Here is a 15,063-nt window from a genome sequence, read left to right on the forward strand (position 1 = left end):
CATGGCTCAGATCTGGCGTGGCTGTGGCTGTAGCGTCGGCCAGCAGCTGTAGCTCCAGTTCAAGCCCTAGTCTTGGGAACTTCCCTATGCGTGGAGGTGCAGCTGTAAAAGTAAATAATAAAATGAGTCTCAGTGATTAAAAAGGAGTCAAGTCATATATGTTCTCTTATATATGAAGTTAAATTAGAAATAACAGCCATCTGGAGTTCCCTTCGTGGCGCAGTGGTTAACGAATCCGACTAGGAACCATGAGGTTGCGGGTTCGGTCCCTGCCCTTGCTCAGTGGGTTAAGGACCCGGTATTGCCGCGAGCTGTGGTGTAGGTTGCAGATGCGGCTCAGATCCCGCATTGAAGCAAAGCCATTAGACCTGCAAGGAGATACAGATAAATCCACAGTTCTCGTCAAAGGATTTAACAGCCTTGACGGAAGTGAACAGAGAATCAGTAAAGTCTTCAGAAAACTTGGACAATGCTCTCAAGCTAATGGACACTCAGAGGACACTCGACTCCACAGCAGTAGAGAGTGTTCTTCTCCAGTGTATCAAGACAGACCACATCCAAGTTATGAAACAAGTCTCAGTGGGAGTAGGCCAGTGGCTACAGCTCCGATTGGACCCCTAGCCTGGGAACCTCCATATGCCGTGGGAGCGGCCCAAGAAATAGCAAAAAAACAAAAACAAAACAAACAAAAAAAGAAATAACAGCCATCTGGAAAAATCCCTAAATATTTGGAAGCTAAATAACACATGATTCAAGAGAAATTTTAAACTAGAAAATATTTTTGAATGAAAAATGAAAGCAACCGATCACAATTTGTGGTGCTAAAGCAGTACTTAGAGGGACATTTGTAGCACTAAGTGACTATATCTTAAAAAGAAGATAACTAAGAAACTAGAAAAAGAAAAGTAAATGAGACCCAAGATAGGCTGAAGAGAGAAGTGAAGATCAGAGCAAAAATGAATGAAATAGAAAACAAGGCAAAAAGAAAAATCAGTGAAGCCAAAAATTCATTCTTGATCTTAAATTGATAAACCTCTAGGAAGATTGATCAAGAAAAAAAAAATTACCAATGTCAGGAATGAAAAAGGTGACATCACTACAGATTCTAAAGCTATTTAAAGAACAGGGAATGTTACAAATATTTTTATTTGATAATAAATTCAACATAGATGAAATAGACATTCCTTAAAAAAACAAACTGGAGTTCGTGTCATGGCTTAGTGGAAACAAATCTGACTAGCATCCATGAGGACGCAGATTTGAACCCTGGCCTCACTCAGTGGGTTAAAGGATCCAGCATTGCCATGAGCTGTGGTGTAGGTCACAGACGTGGCTCAGATCCCGCATTGCTGTGGCTGTGGTATAGGCTAGTGGCTACAGCTCTGATTCCCCTAGCCTGGGAACCTCCGTGTGCCGAGTGTGCAGCCCTAAAAAGATTTAAAAAAGAAAAAGGAGAAAAAGAGAAACACAAACTATCAAAGCTTACTCAAGAAGAAGTAGATTATCTGAATAGCCTTACAGCTATTAAAGAAAATGGATTTATCATCCAGAATTTTCTCACAAAGAAAATTCCAAGTCCAAATGGCTTTCCTGGTGAGTTAAGAAAGAAAAAATGACAATTATGTATACAAAGACTTCTGAAAAACTGAAGGGAATATGTCCCAATTTTTTCTATGAGGCTGACATTATTCAGATACCAAAAGTCAACAAAAATATGTAATGTAAATGAAAACTACAAATATCATCAAGGTGTAAGAATTTTTATCAAAGATTTAGGCATCAGATCCAATAATATATATTTTAAATGCATAATGACCAAGTGGGATTTATTCTAGCAATTAATGGTGGGTTTAACATTTGAAAATCAATATATTAACAGAATAAAAAGAAAAAAAATATCAATAGATACAGGGGAAAAAATTTGATAAAATCCAATGTCCATTCCTGACAAAAACTCTCAGTGAAATAGAAATAAAAGGAACTTCCTTAACCTGTTAAAGGGCATCTGGGAAAACCTACTGTTAACATCCTACTTAACAGTGAAAGAATGAGTTTACGCTAGGTCAGGAACAAGGGAAGAAAGTCCACTCTGACCACTTCTGTTCTGTATTTTTATATTTCAATTTTTTTTTCTTTTTGAAGATGTAGCCAGTGCACTGAGGCAAAAATTAAGGAACCTAGATTAGAAAGGAAGAAGTTAAGCTTTGATTTTGCCGATAACGTCATCTACATAGAGAATTCTATGAAATCTGTAAAATCTGTAAAACTAGTAAGTGACTTTAGCAAGGTTGCAGGATATAAGATCAATATACAAATATCCATTTTTTCCACATAGTAGCAATGTATAATCAAAAGTTGAAGTATAGGGATTTCACGTGGTGGCTCAGCAGGTTATGAACCTGCCTAGTATTCATGAGGATGCGGCTTCCATCCCTGACCCGCTCAGTGGGTTAAGGATCCGGCTTTGCCGTGAGCGGCGGTGTAGGTCGCAGACATGGCTCACATCTTGGATCCCACATTGCTATGGCTGTAGCGTAGGTTGGCAGCTGCAGCTCCAATTTGACTTCTAGCCTAGGAATTTCCATGTGCCACAGGTGTGGCCCTAAAAAGCAAAAAGAAAAAAAAATTGAAATATAAAAAGCAAATACCGGAGTTCCCGTTGTGGCGCAGTGGTTAACTAATCCGACTAGGAACCATGAGGTTGCAGGTTCGGTCCCTGGCCTTGCTCAGTGGGTTAGGGATCCAGTGTTGCCGTGAGCTGTGGTGTAGGTCGCAGACGCAGCTTGGATCCCGCGTTGCTGTGGCTCTGGTGTAGGCTGGTGGCTACAGCTCCACTAAGACCCCTAGCCTGGGAACCTCCATATGCCACTGTCGTGGCCCTAGAAATGGCAAAAAGACAAAAAAAAAAAAAGCAAATACCATTTACAATAGCATCAGATATATGTTAGACCTGTACACTGAAAACTACAAAATATCATTGACTGAATTTAATGAACTTCTAAATAAAAGGAGAAATACATTCATGAATCAGAAACATATACTGTTAGGCTGTCACTCTTCTCCAAATTCATCTATAAATTCAGTACAATCACATGAAAATCGCAGTAGGCTATTTTTTTGTAGCTGATTCTAAAGTTCATAAGGAAATGCAAAGAACCTATAATAGCCAAAATAGCATTAAAAAGGAAAAAGTTAGGTGTTCCTGTTGTGGCTCAGCAGGTTACTAACCCAACCAGTATTCATGAGGACGCAGGTTCAATCCGTGGCCTCGCTCAGTGGGTTAAGGATCCGGCTTTGCCGTGAGCAGTGGTGAGGGTCACAGGTGCAGCTTGTATCCCGTGTTGCTGTGGCTCTGGCATAGGCTGGCTGGTGGCTATAGCTGCGATTCGACCCCTAGCCTGGGAACCTCCATCTGCCGCAGGCGCAGCCCTAGACAAGGCAAAAAAGACAAAAAGGAGAACCGAAGCTGTTTGATCTCAGAACTTATTGTAAACGATAGTATTTAAAACCACGTGATACTGGTGTCAAGCAAATAGATCAACTGTATAGACTGGAAAGTCCAGAAATAGAAGCACACACATATGATTAATTGATTTTTGACAAAGGCGAAGAGGCAATTCAGTGTCTTCAGCAAGTGGTGCTGGAACAACTGATGGTATATAGAAATATAAGTGATTTATAGTAATTGACCATGTGATCTGTAATGGTGCTAAATTTGCTTATTCTGTTGGTGTATGTGTATTTTTTTAACCCAGCAAATGTTTATCATTTCACTGCAAACAGTTTTTTCATTAACAAGTTTTTACACATTTTTATTTTTTTTTTTGCTCTGTGCACAAGGTTGAATAGAAGTGGTAAGAGCGGGCATCTTTGTCTTCCTTCTTCTCCCTGCCCTCCAAGCAGCCACAGTGATGTGCCGTGTGGCTGGACCTTGGCGGTGGAGAGGGTGAGGTGGGGTGAAACTGGTGCCCAAAGGGACTCTCTGTAGGACCCAGCTTTCTGGATCCTCAGGCTGGATTTTCAGGACCCCTGTCCCGTGAACAAGGAAGGCGCTTCTTCCTAGGATGTCCGTCTCCCTCAGGTCCCCCAGGGAAGGAAGATGGATTGTGGCCAGGACTCAGGCCTCTCTGGGTTCCTCGGCCACCAAGACCATCAATTCCGCCAACCCTACGACCGTTTCTCACACCCGTAGTTCCTGTAGGATCATCGGCTTCATGTCAGGGGGTTGGGGGAGTTGGACTCTCCTCCTCCATCACCATCAGGGGGTGAGGGAACGTGCCCATGTGGCAGACTTCCTGTGGCGCAGAGCCGTGAGTCAGGACAGCTTCGGAAGCCAAGCTAGCCTCCCCTTCCTTAGCTTTTACAGGAAATGTCAGGCTGTTTACAGGAAAATCCCTTCACTTTGCACATAACAACATCCTAAGGGCTGTGTTGATCACTCAATCCACCTGGCCGGCTTGCCAGTCTTATTCTCTGAGGCCCCGCAGTGAGAGGTCCTCAGTGATCAGAGGCACCAGAAGAGGTTCCAGTGGGAGCTCATTTTCCATTGCTCACAGCCAGATCCGCAGTCAAAACCAAGCGATCACTGAAAATCAGGGCATGTGCCCCTGCCACTAACCCATGATGAGGACATCAGCTAGTGGTCAAGTGGAAGCACCCTGGCCACAGCCTCTGAGTCCCCCTCTTGTCCCCACCGCATCTTGTGATGGGCCATACCCAGATTAAAGGAATCAGAAAAGCCCAAGGTTATACCTGTAAACACTTGCCCCTGAAGACATAGTAAAGGACCTTCTCGAAGGTCACTTTGAAGTCCAGGTTCACTCTGACACTTGAGAAAGCTCCTCATACTCTTACCTTCTTCGTGCGTGGAAATACTTCATTTCCTGGAAAACGGCCTTGGTCCAGATGAAAAACCTTTCTCTCTTTAAGCACTTGGAATCATACTATTTTAGGCAGTTGAAGAGAAATCCTCCAAAATGGACCACACACGACCTCCTTGCAGGATTTCCCTGTGTGTGGATGACGCTGTGGGCAGCCCTGACTGGGCTGTAATTCTGGGACACCTCTGGGTGGAAGGACCAGGAAAGAATGGGGAGAAATGCCTTCAAAAGGAAGGAAATGCTGCCGCCTGTGCCACATGGATGCGCCTTGAGTTCAGGATGCAAAGTATAATAAGCCAGACCCAAAAAAAGACAAACACTGTATGATGCCACTTGTATGAGGTTCCCTGGACTAGTCAGAGGCATAGAGACCAAAAGTAAGAGTGGTTGTTGCTGGGGGTGGGCAGGGGTCTGCGGAGAGGGGAATGGGGAATTGTGGTTTCTTCACGCATATGGAGTTTCTGTTGTGCAAGATGAGAAAGTTCCAGAGATAGGTGGCAGTGACGGTTGCCCAACGACGTGGATGCCGTGCGGTGTGAACGGCACGGAACTGTACACCTAAAAAATGGTCAAGGGGGTAAATTGTACATGTGTGTTGCCACAATTAATAATAAACAAGACAAGAGGGCGGGGGAGGGACTGGGCGTCGGGGTTTATAGATGCAAACTGTATCTATAAGGATGGTTAGAGAACGAGGTCCCGCTGTACAGCACGGGGACTATGTCCAGTCACTCGTCATGGGACGTGATGCCAGACTGTGAGGAAGAGCGTGCGTGCAGATGTTTGGCTGGGTCACTGTGCTGCACAGCAGAAATTGACAGAACAATGGAAATCAGCCGTAATAAAAAGGTTTTTTTACATAAACAAGATACCACGCACATTTCTGCACATTTCTCCGCTAAGGACGTTGTCCACACGCCGAGGAGGCTGGCAGCACAGCCAGGGTGCTGACCTGAGGACCACGCACATCTGAGCGCAGAACAGCGGTGAACATTCCCTGAGCCTCAAGCACCCGGTAGGCGCAAGGCAATGCCCTCAGACAGGGGCTGGCATGGCTGCAGGGCGGCCACCACGAGGAGGGGTGCTGGGGTGAGCCCCCCCCCCCACCCCGAGGAACCCGCGGTCCACCAACAGCTCTCTCTAGAGCAGCCTTTCTTCTGCCCGGTTTACACCCGAGTGGGATCGGACACAGGCTGGCCAGAGTGCCCCTTGCGACCTCAGCACGTCCAGCGCAGAGACCTGGGAGGCAGCTGGCAATAGGGAGCGACACTGCCTGTGTTGTTTTCCACGTCTCAGCTAAACTTGGGTAGGAAAGAAAACCATTTTAACATCTGGGTCCCAAGGTCAGAGTCTGCTAATGCCACTCGGGCATGTGGCTATGTGTGAGCCCCTGTGTTAAAAGGCTGTGCCTGCTGATCCCACGGAGTCCTTCCCTAAGAGGAGAGCACGGTGGCCCCATCTTGCAGATGAGGAAATTGAGGCCCGGGGCTTGCCGGTATTAATAGTTCAAATGCCCCGAGCACTTGCTATGTACCAGGTACTGTGTCAATTGACCTGTGAACACCCAACACAGTCCTGAGGTAAGCGGCCTTTTTTTCCCCCCTCTATGAAATTTTAAGTTTTAATAATTTCAGAACCATAACTTTTACCAACTTATAAAAAATTCATTTGAATGTTTAAGTATTTACATTTCTTCTATACTTACTTAGGTTTGTGCATATTTTTTTTCCTTTTTAGGACTGCATCTGCAGCATATGGAAGTTGCCAGGCCCCAGAGGCTGAATCAGAGCTGCAGCAGCCGGCCTGTGCCACAGCCACAGCAACACAAGATCCGAGCTGAGTCTGTGACCCACGCCACATCACACAGCAATGCTAGATCCTTAACCCACTGAGTGAGGCCAGGGATGGAACCCACATCCTCACAGATGCTATGTCAGGTTCTTAACCCGCTGAGCCACAATGGAAATTACAGGTTTGTGTATTTTTTAATGATATTTTTATTGAGGTATAGTTGATTTGTAACATGTTGATTTCAGATGTGCGAAACAGTGATTCAAGTATTTTATACCTTATACTCCATTTCAAGTTATTATAAAATATTAGCTATATTCCTTGTGCTGTGTAACACATCCTTGTAGCTTATTTATTTTACACGTAGTAATTTGTACCTCTTAATCCTCTACCTCTGTCCTGACCCTTCCTTCTTCCCTCTCCTCTACTGGTAACCACTAGTTCTCTGTATCAGTGAGTCTGTTTCTGTTTTGTCATATTCATTCATTTTATTTTTTCGATCCTACATATAAGTGAGAACATATAGTATTTCTTTCTCTGACTCATTCCGCTAAGAATAGTACCTTCCAGATCCATCCATGTTGTTGCAAATGGCAAAATGTGATTATTTTTATGGCTGACTAGTATTCCATTATACATATATATACACACACATACACACACACCCCACATCCTCTTTATCCATTCGTCTGTTGATGGACACGTAAGTTGCTTCCATATCTTGACAGTTATAAATAATGCTGCTGTGAACATTGAGGTGCAATGTTCAAACCAAACTTGGGTCTGTGTGCCCATGCACAACAAAGCCAACCTATTGAGACCAGATTGTGGGGAAGGAAAGCACGCTGTTGATTGCATGCACCAAACAAAGAGTCTGGGCAGCTGATGCTCAGAAGACCGCAACTCACCAGTGGCTTTCAGGAAAAGATTTTTTTAAGCGGTGAGGCAGGAGGTTGCAGGTACATAATCAGCTCACGGACATGCTTCTGATTGGTTGGTGTGGAGATAATCAGAAGTCGGCATCTTCAACCTTCTGGTTCCAATCAGTCTAGGGTCTGTGTGCTTGTCGGCAGCGCCCTGTGGGGGTTTCAGTATCTGCAAAACAGCTCAAAGGACGTGGGTCAGAATATTATCGATAGCCTTTGAGGAGGAACTAAAGATCCTTGACTTTGTTTAATGGCGAAACTTTTATTATCTTGTTTGAATGTTTCCTTTGTTTCTGCATTTTCTCACTTGTCTGATTGCATTTGTCTTTTGGAACTTGAGAAGGGCTCAGGAGGCTAGAGTTTCTCTATAGACAAGAGGCAGGTGGGTGTTCCTGCTGTGGCACAATGGGATCAGTGGCCTCTCTGAAGCCCTGGGATGCAGGTTCCATCCCTGGCCCAGCACAGTGGGTTAGGAATCCAGCACTGCCACAGCTGAGGCATAAGTTGCAACTGCAGCTTGGATCTGATCCCTGGCCCAGGAGCTCCATATTCTGCAAGGCGGCCAAAAGGAAAACAAAGAGGCAGGTGGAGGACATGGCGAGGGGTGCTGGTGTCTGTCCCAGGAAAGGCCATAGGTCCTGCTTGCTTACACATTATCTTTGAGAATTTCTGTTTTTGTTTTCTTGGAATATATATATATTCAGGAGTGGACTTGCTGGGTCATATGGTAGTTCCATTTTCAGTTTTTTGAGGAACCTCCATACCGCTTTCCCTGGTGGCTGTACCAATCTACATTCCTACCAGCAGTGTATAGGGTTCCCTGTTCTCCCCATCCTCGCCAGCATTTATTATTCGTGGTCTTTTCGATGATGCCATTCTGACAGGTGTGAGGGGATACCTCTTTGTGGTTTTGATTTGCCTTTCTCTGATGACTAGTGATGTGGAGCATCTTTTCATGTGCCAGTTGTCCATCCGTATTTCCGCTTTTGAAATTTCCTATTCACTTCTTCTGCCCATGTTTTAATCAAGTTGTTTGTTTTTTTATAATGAGTTGTATGAACGGTTTATGTATGTTGGATATTAATCCCTTATCAGTCACATCATTTGCAGATGTTTTCTCTTACTCAGTGGGTTCTGTTTTCATTTTGTCAGTGATTTTGGAATTTCCTTCCTCTGCAGTTTTTTTTGGAATACTGTGAGAAGAATAGGTGTCAACTCTTCTCTAAATGTTTGATAGAATTCACCTGGGAAGCCATCCGGTCCTGGACTTGTGTTTGCTGGAATTTTTTTAGTTGCACTTAAAAATTAACTGATGTGAAGTTCTTCTGTGGTGCAGGGGGTTAAAGATTCAGCATTGTCACTGCAGCAGCTTGGGTCACTGCTATGGCATGGGTTTGGTTCCTGGCCCAGGAACTTCCACAGGCCATGGGCGTGGCCCCCCAAAAATGAACTGATTTAATTTCTTTACTGATAATTGTTCTGTTCGTATTTTCCATTTCTTCTTGGTTCAGTCTGAGAGATGGTACATTTCTAAGAATTTGTCCATTTCTTTTAGATTGGCCATTTCATTGGCAGATCGTCATTTGTAATAGTCTTTTATGATCCTTTGTATTTCCATGGTGTCAGTTGTAACTTCTTTTTCATTTCTGATATTAATTGATTTGGGCCCTCTCTTATTCTTGATGTATCTGGCTGAAAGTTTATCAACTTTTGTTTATCTTTTCAAAGATCCAGCTCTGTGTGTCATTGATATATGTATGTGTGTGTGTATTTATTTTATTTTACTTTTGCTTTTTAGGTCTGCACTCGAGGCATATGGAGGTTCCCGGGCTAGGAATCGAATCAGGGCTACAGCTGCTGGCCTACACCACAGCCACAGCAACACAGGATCCGAGCTGCACCTGCGACCTACACCACAGCTCACAGCAATGCCAGATCCTTGACCTACTCAGCAAGGGTAGGGATTGAACCTGCAACCTTATGGTTCCTGGTCAGATTTGTTGCTGCTGCACCACAATGGGAACTCCCATTGATTTTTTTATTGCTTTTCAAAAATCTCTATTTCATGTTTTCTTTTTTTTTTTAGAATACATTAAATTTATTTTTGTGTAGTATGAAAATCCTACAAAGTATAAAATATGGATACCAAACCTGAATTACATGTGGCCTATTTCAAAACATTATTTAAATACCATAATTTTTTTAATGGTGTTATGTTACCCACTGTTTATTTTAAAACCAGGTATTTTCAAATTGCCACAACAGGACATACGATAATATAATCACCAACTATGAGAAAACATTCTGTGATTTGAAGAACTTCAAAGCCTAATTAAAAATTCTGACTGGGGGAGTTCCCATCGTGGCGCAGTGGTTAACGAATCCGACTAGGAACCATGAGGTTGCGGGTTCGGTCCCTGCCCTTGCTCAGTGGGTTAACGATCTGGTGTTGCCGTGAGCTGTGGTGTAGGTTGCAGACGCGGCTCAGATCCCGCATTGCTGTGGCTCTGGCGTAGGTTACAGCTCCGATTCAACCCCTAGCCTGGGAACCTCCATATGCCGAGGGAGCGGCCCAAGAAATAGCAACAACAACAACAACAACAGCAACAACAACAACAAAATTCTGACTGGGTCATCTTACTGTACAGTAGAAATTTGGCAGGACACTGTAAACCAGCTATAATGGAAAAAAAATCATTAAAAAAATTAAAAAAGAGGAGTTCCCTTCGTGGCGCAGTGGTTAATGAATCCGACTAGGAACCATGAGGTTGTGGGTTCGGTCCCTGCCCTTGCTCAGTGGGTTAAGGACCCGGTATTGCCGTGAGCTGTGGTGTAGGTTGCAGATGCGGCTCGGATCCCGAGTTGCTGTGGCTCTGGTGTAGGCTGGTGGCTACAGCTCCGATTCGACCCCTAGCTTGGGAACCTCCATATGCCTCGGGAGCGGCCCAAAGAAATAGCAACAAGACAAAAAAAAAATTAAAAAAGAAATATAAATCACACTCTTCCACTCCTAAACTTACAACCTATTAATAGCTTCTTTTTTAAAAAAAAAAATTCCTACATATTTTATTTGCAAGTAATGGTAGTTATCCATGCATCAAATTGTGTTTGAAAGTTGAAACAGTTACTGGTTTCATAGAATCATACTTTCATCTATATCCTTTGAATTTTTTTTTTGCAAGGAACTTTTTTTTATTAATAAATTTTTTTAATACTAATTAATTTTTTTCCCACTGTACAGCAAGGGTATTTCATTTATTTCTGCTCTGATCTTATACTATCATTCCCTCTAATAACCCTGGGTTTTCTTTGCTCCTTTTATTCCTAGTTCCTTCAGGTTAGGTTAAAGTTAGATTTATTTGAGATTTTTCTTGTTTCCTGATGTAGGCCTTTATTGCAATAAACTTCCCTTGTAAAATTGCTTTTGCCGTGTCCTATAGATTTTGGTGTGTTTTTTTTTTTTCTTTTTTTTTTCTTTTTAGGCTACTCCTGTGGCATATGGAAGTTCCCAGGCTAGGGGTCAAATCAGAGCTATAGCAGCTGGCCTGCACCACAGCGACAGCAATGCCAGATTCAAGCTGCCTCTGCGACCTACACCACAGCTCACGGCAACACCAGATCCTTAACCCACTGAGCAAGGCCAGGGATTGAACCCGCAACCTCATGGTTCCTGGTCAGATTCGTTTCCACTGCGCCACGACGGGAACTCCTCCCACAGATTTTGGATCACTGTGTTTTCATTTTCATTTGTCTCCAGATATCTTTTTTATTTCTTCTTCGATTTCTTCAGTAATCCATTGGTTGTTCAGTAGCATATTGTTTAACCTCCATGTGTTTGTGTTTTTTGCAGTTTTTTTTTTTTTCTTATAGTCTCAGAGTGTTATGGTCAGAAAAGATGTTTGGTAGGATTTCAGTCTTCTTAAATTTGTGGAATTTCTTCTTGTTTTGTGGCCCAGCACGTGACCTATCCTGGAAAATATTTCACGTGCACTTGAAAAGAATGTGTATTCTGCTGCTTTGGGATGGAATGTTCTATATACATGTATCTATTAAGTCCATCTGGGCTAACGTGTCGTTTAAGGCCAGTGTTTCCTTATTGATTTTCTGTCCGAATGACCTGTCCGTTGGTGTAAGTGGGGAGTTAAGGTTCCCTACGGCTAGTGTGTTACCATCGGTTTCTCCCTTTATGTCTGTAAATATTTGCTTTGTCTTTAGGTGCTCCTTTGTTGGGGGCACATGTGTTTATCATTGTTATTTCTTCTTGGGTTGATCCCTTGGTCATTATGCAATGTCCGTGTCTCTTGTTACAATCTTTGTTTTAAAGTCTATTTTGTCTAATATAAGTATTGCTAACCCCCAGCTTTCTTTTGATTCCCATTTGCATGGAATACTTTTTTCTATCCCTTCACTTTCCGTCTGTATGTGTCTTTAGATCTGAAGTAAGTCTCTGTAGGCAGCATATATATATACATATATATATACATATATATATATGTGTGTGTGTGTTGTTTTTGTATCCATTCAGCCACTCCGTCTTCTGATTGGAACATTTAGTCCATCTGCATTTAAAGTAATTATTGATAGGTATGTACTTATTGCTGTTTTGTTCATTGTTTGGGGGTTATTTTCACACTTCTTTTTAATTCCTTTCTTCTTCTTTTGTTTTCTTCCTTTGTGATTTGATGACTATCTTTAGTGTTATGTTTTTATTCCTTCTCTTTTTGTGTGTGTACCTATTTTAGGTTTTTGCTTTGTGGTTACCAGGACGTGTGTGTGTGTGTGTGTGTGTGTGTGTGTATGTGATTTTTCTTAATAATATATAATATGATTACCTTAAGTTGCTGATCTCTCTCTCTTTTTTTTTTTTTTTTGTCTTTTTGCCTTTTCTAGGGCTGCTCCAGTGGCATGTGGAGGTTCCAAGGCTAGGGGTCTAATCAGAGCTGTAGCCGCTGGCCTACACCACAGCCACAGCCGTGTGGGATCCGAACCACGTCTGCGACCTACACCACAGCTCACAGCAATGCCGGATCTTTAACCCACTGAGCAAGGCCAGGGATCGAACCCGCAACCTCATGGTTCCTAGTCGGATTCATTAACCACTGAGCCACAACGGGAACTCCAAGTTGCTGCTCTCTTAATTACAAATGTCTCTTAACAACCTTGCGTTTGCAGTCCTCTCCCCATGATTACTAATTTTGGCATCCTATTTTACAAATGTTTTGTGTGTATCCTTTTACTACTTATTGCAGCCATAGATGACTTTATCACTTTTCTTGACTTTTAACCTTCCTACTAGTTTTGTACCTGGCTGGTTTACTACCTTTACTGTTTACTTGCCTTTACCAGTGAGCTTTTCCATTTCATAATGTTTGTATTTCTAGTTGTGGCCTTTTCTTTTTTGCTTAGAAAAGTCCCTTCAACATTTCTTGTAAAGCTGGTTTGGTGATGCTAAACTCTTTTAGCTTTTGCTTTGTCTGTAAAGCTTTTGATTTCTCTAAGATACCTGAATGAAAACCTTGCTATATAGAGTATTTGGGGGTTTTAGGTTTTAGATTTTCATCACTTTCATCACTTTAAATATAGCACGCCACTCCATTCTGACCTGCAGATTTTCAGCTGAAAAGTTAGCTGTTGGCCTTATGGGAGTTCTTTGGTACATGACTGGAAGCTTTTCCCCTGCTGCTTTCAGTAGCCTCTCTTTATTTTTTGCCATTTGAACTGCAGTGTCTTGGCGTAGTCCTCTTTGGACTGGTCCTTTTTGGGATTCTCTCTGGCTCTTGGACCTAGAGGTCTGTTTCCTTTCCTAGGGTTAGGTAAGTTTTCAGCTGTCAGGTCTTCAAATATTCTCTGCCCTTTCTCTCTCCTCTTTCTGGGACCCCTGCAGTGCGGATGTTCTTTTCCCGAGTTCTTTGATCATCTTTGCTGGCTCTCCGTAGGGTCTGTTTTGCCTGTCTCCCCTTCACTTAGTTTTTCTTCTGGGGTTTTATCTTGTTCGTTTGGAACATGTTCCTCTATTGCCTAATTTTTCCTAATTTTCTTTCTTTCTTTGTTTCCTTTTCTAGGGCTGCACCCACGGCATATGGAGGTTCCCAGGCTAGGGGTCCAATTGGAGCTGTAGCCACTGGCCTACGCCAGAGCCACAGCAATGCCGGATCCTTAACCCACTGAGCAAGGCCGGGGATCCAACCCGCAATCTCATCGTTCCTAGTCGGATTCGTTAACCACTGCGCCACGACAGGAACTCCTATTTCTGTATATCTGATAGCTTGGTTACATGTCCCAACCTTGGAGAAATAGCCTCTTGCAGAAAATGTCCTCTGACGTCCCAGCACTGCATTCCCCTCTGGTCACCAGGGCTGCATGTTCCAGGGATGTCCCCCACGTGGGCTGCATGGGTTCTTCTGTTATGGTGGGCTGACTACTTGGAGTGGTCTTGTAGGTCTGGCTGGCCCCAGATCCAGTTGGTATCCAACCTCTGCCTTGTGTGGAGGCTGCCAGCCACTGGTTGGTCACAAAGCAGCTGGCTGCAGAACCCTAGGGCTCCTGGAGCTAGTGCTGCTCACTGGTGGGCAGAGCCAGGTTCTGAGGTGGGTAGTTGTAGGGCCAGGGTTCCTGGATCTATTGTCACTCTCCTGATGGGTAGGGCCAGTTCCAGACATGACTGGCTGCAAGTTCTGGGGAGTCTCAAAGCTGGTACAGGCCCACTGGTGAGTGGGGCTGGTTCCCAGGGTGGCTTGCTGAGGAGTCCATGGTGTCTCAGAAGTGGTGTTGGCATGCGGGTGGGTGGGGCCCAGGCCTGGAGGGTCCAAGGCTGCTGGTGTGTTGACTGGGTCCTGACAAGGCAGGCTTCAGGGCTGCAGTGGTCCCGGAGCTGGTGACCACCTGTTAGCAGGTGGGGTTGGTGTCCAGGAGATCCAAGGGATAGTGCCAAGCTCCTGGTAGGCAAAGCCAGGTCCCGGGATCTCTGGCTGCAGGACCCAGGGGTCCCAGAGCTTGTATCAGTCTACTGCTGAGTGGGTCTGAATCCCAGGGCAGCTGGCTGAGCGGCCAAGGTGTCTCGGAGCTGGTATTGACCTGCTGGTGGGGGTGCTGGCCTGCCAGTAGGTAGGCTGCATCCTTCTATGGCGGGTTGTGGGTTGTTTGTCTTCAGGCTGGGGTCCTCCTCCCGGTAGGCACACCAGGACTCAGGGTTTCCTGAGCTAGTGCTTGCCCACTTACCTATGAAGCTGGTCCCGAGACTAGATCCGACACACTTATGGGAAGGCCCAGGGCCCAAGGGATTCTGGTGGGTGGACCTGGGTCCCAGGAATCTCTGGCTGCAGGGCCCTAGAAGTCCTAAGTCTAGTGCCTGTCCACTGGTGTGTGGGGCCACGTCCTGGGCCTTCTGATGGAGAGGGCCATGTCCAGGGATAGCTGTAGGCTCAGGGGGCCGTAAGGCAGCCTGTCCACTGGTGGGTGGAGCCGCG

The sequence above is a fragment of the Phacochoerus africanus genome, chromosome 2, assembly GCF_016906955.1.
Source record: "Phacochoerus africanus isolate WHEZ1 chromosome 2, ROS_Pafr_v1, whole genome shotgun sequence".
NCBI classification, from domain to species: Eukaryota; Metazoa; Chordata; class Mammalia; order Artiodactyla; family Suidae; genus Phacochoerus; species Phacochoerus africanus.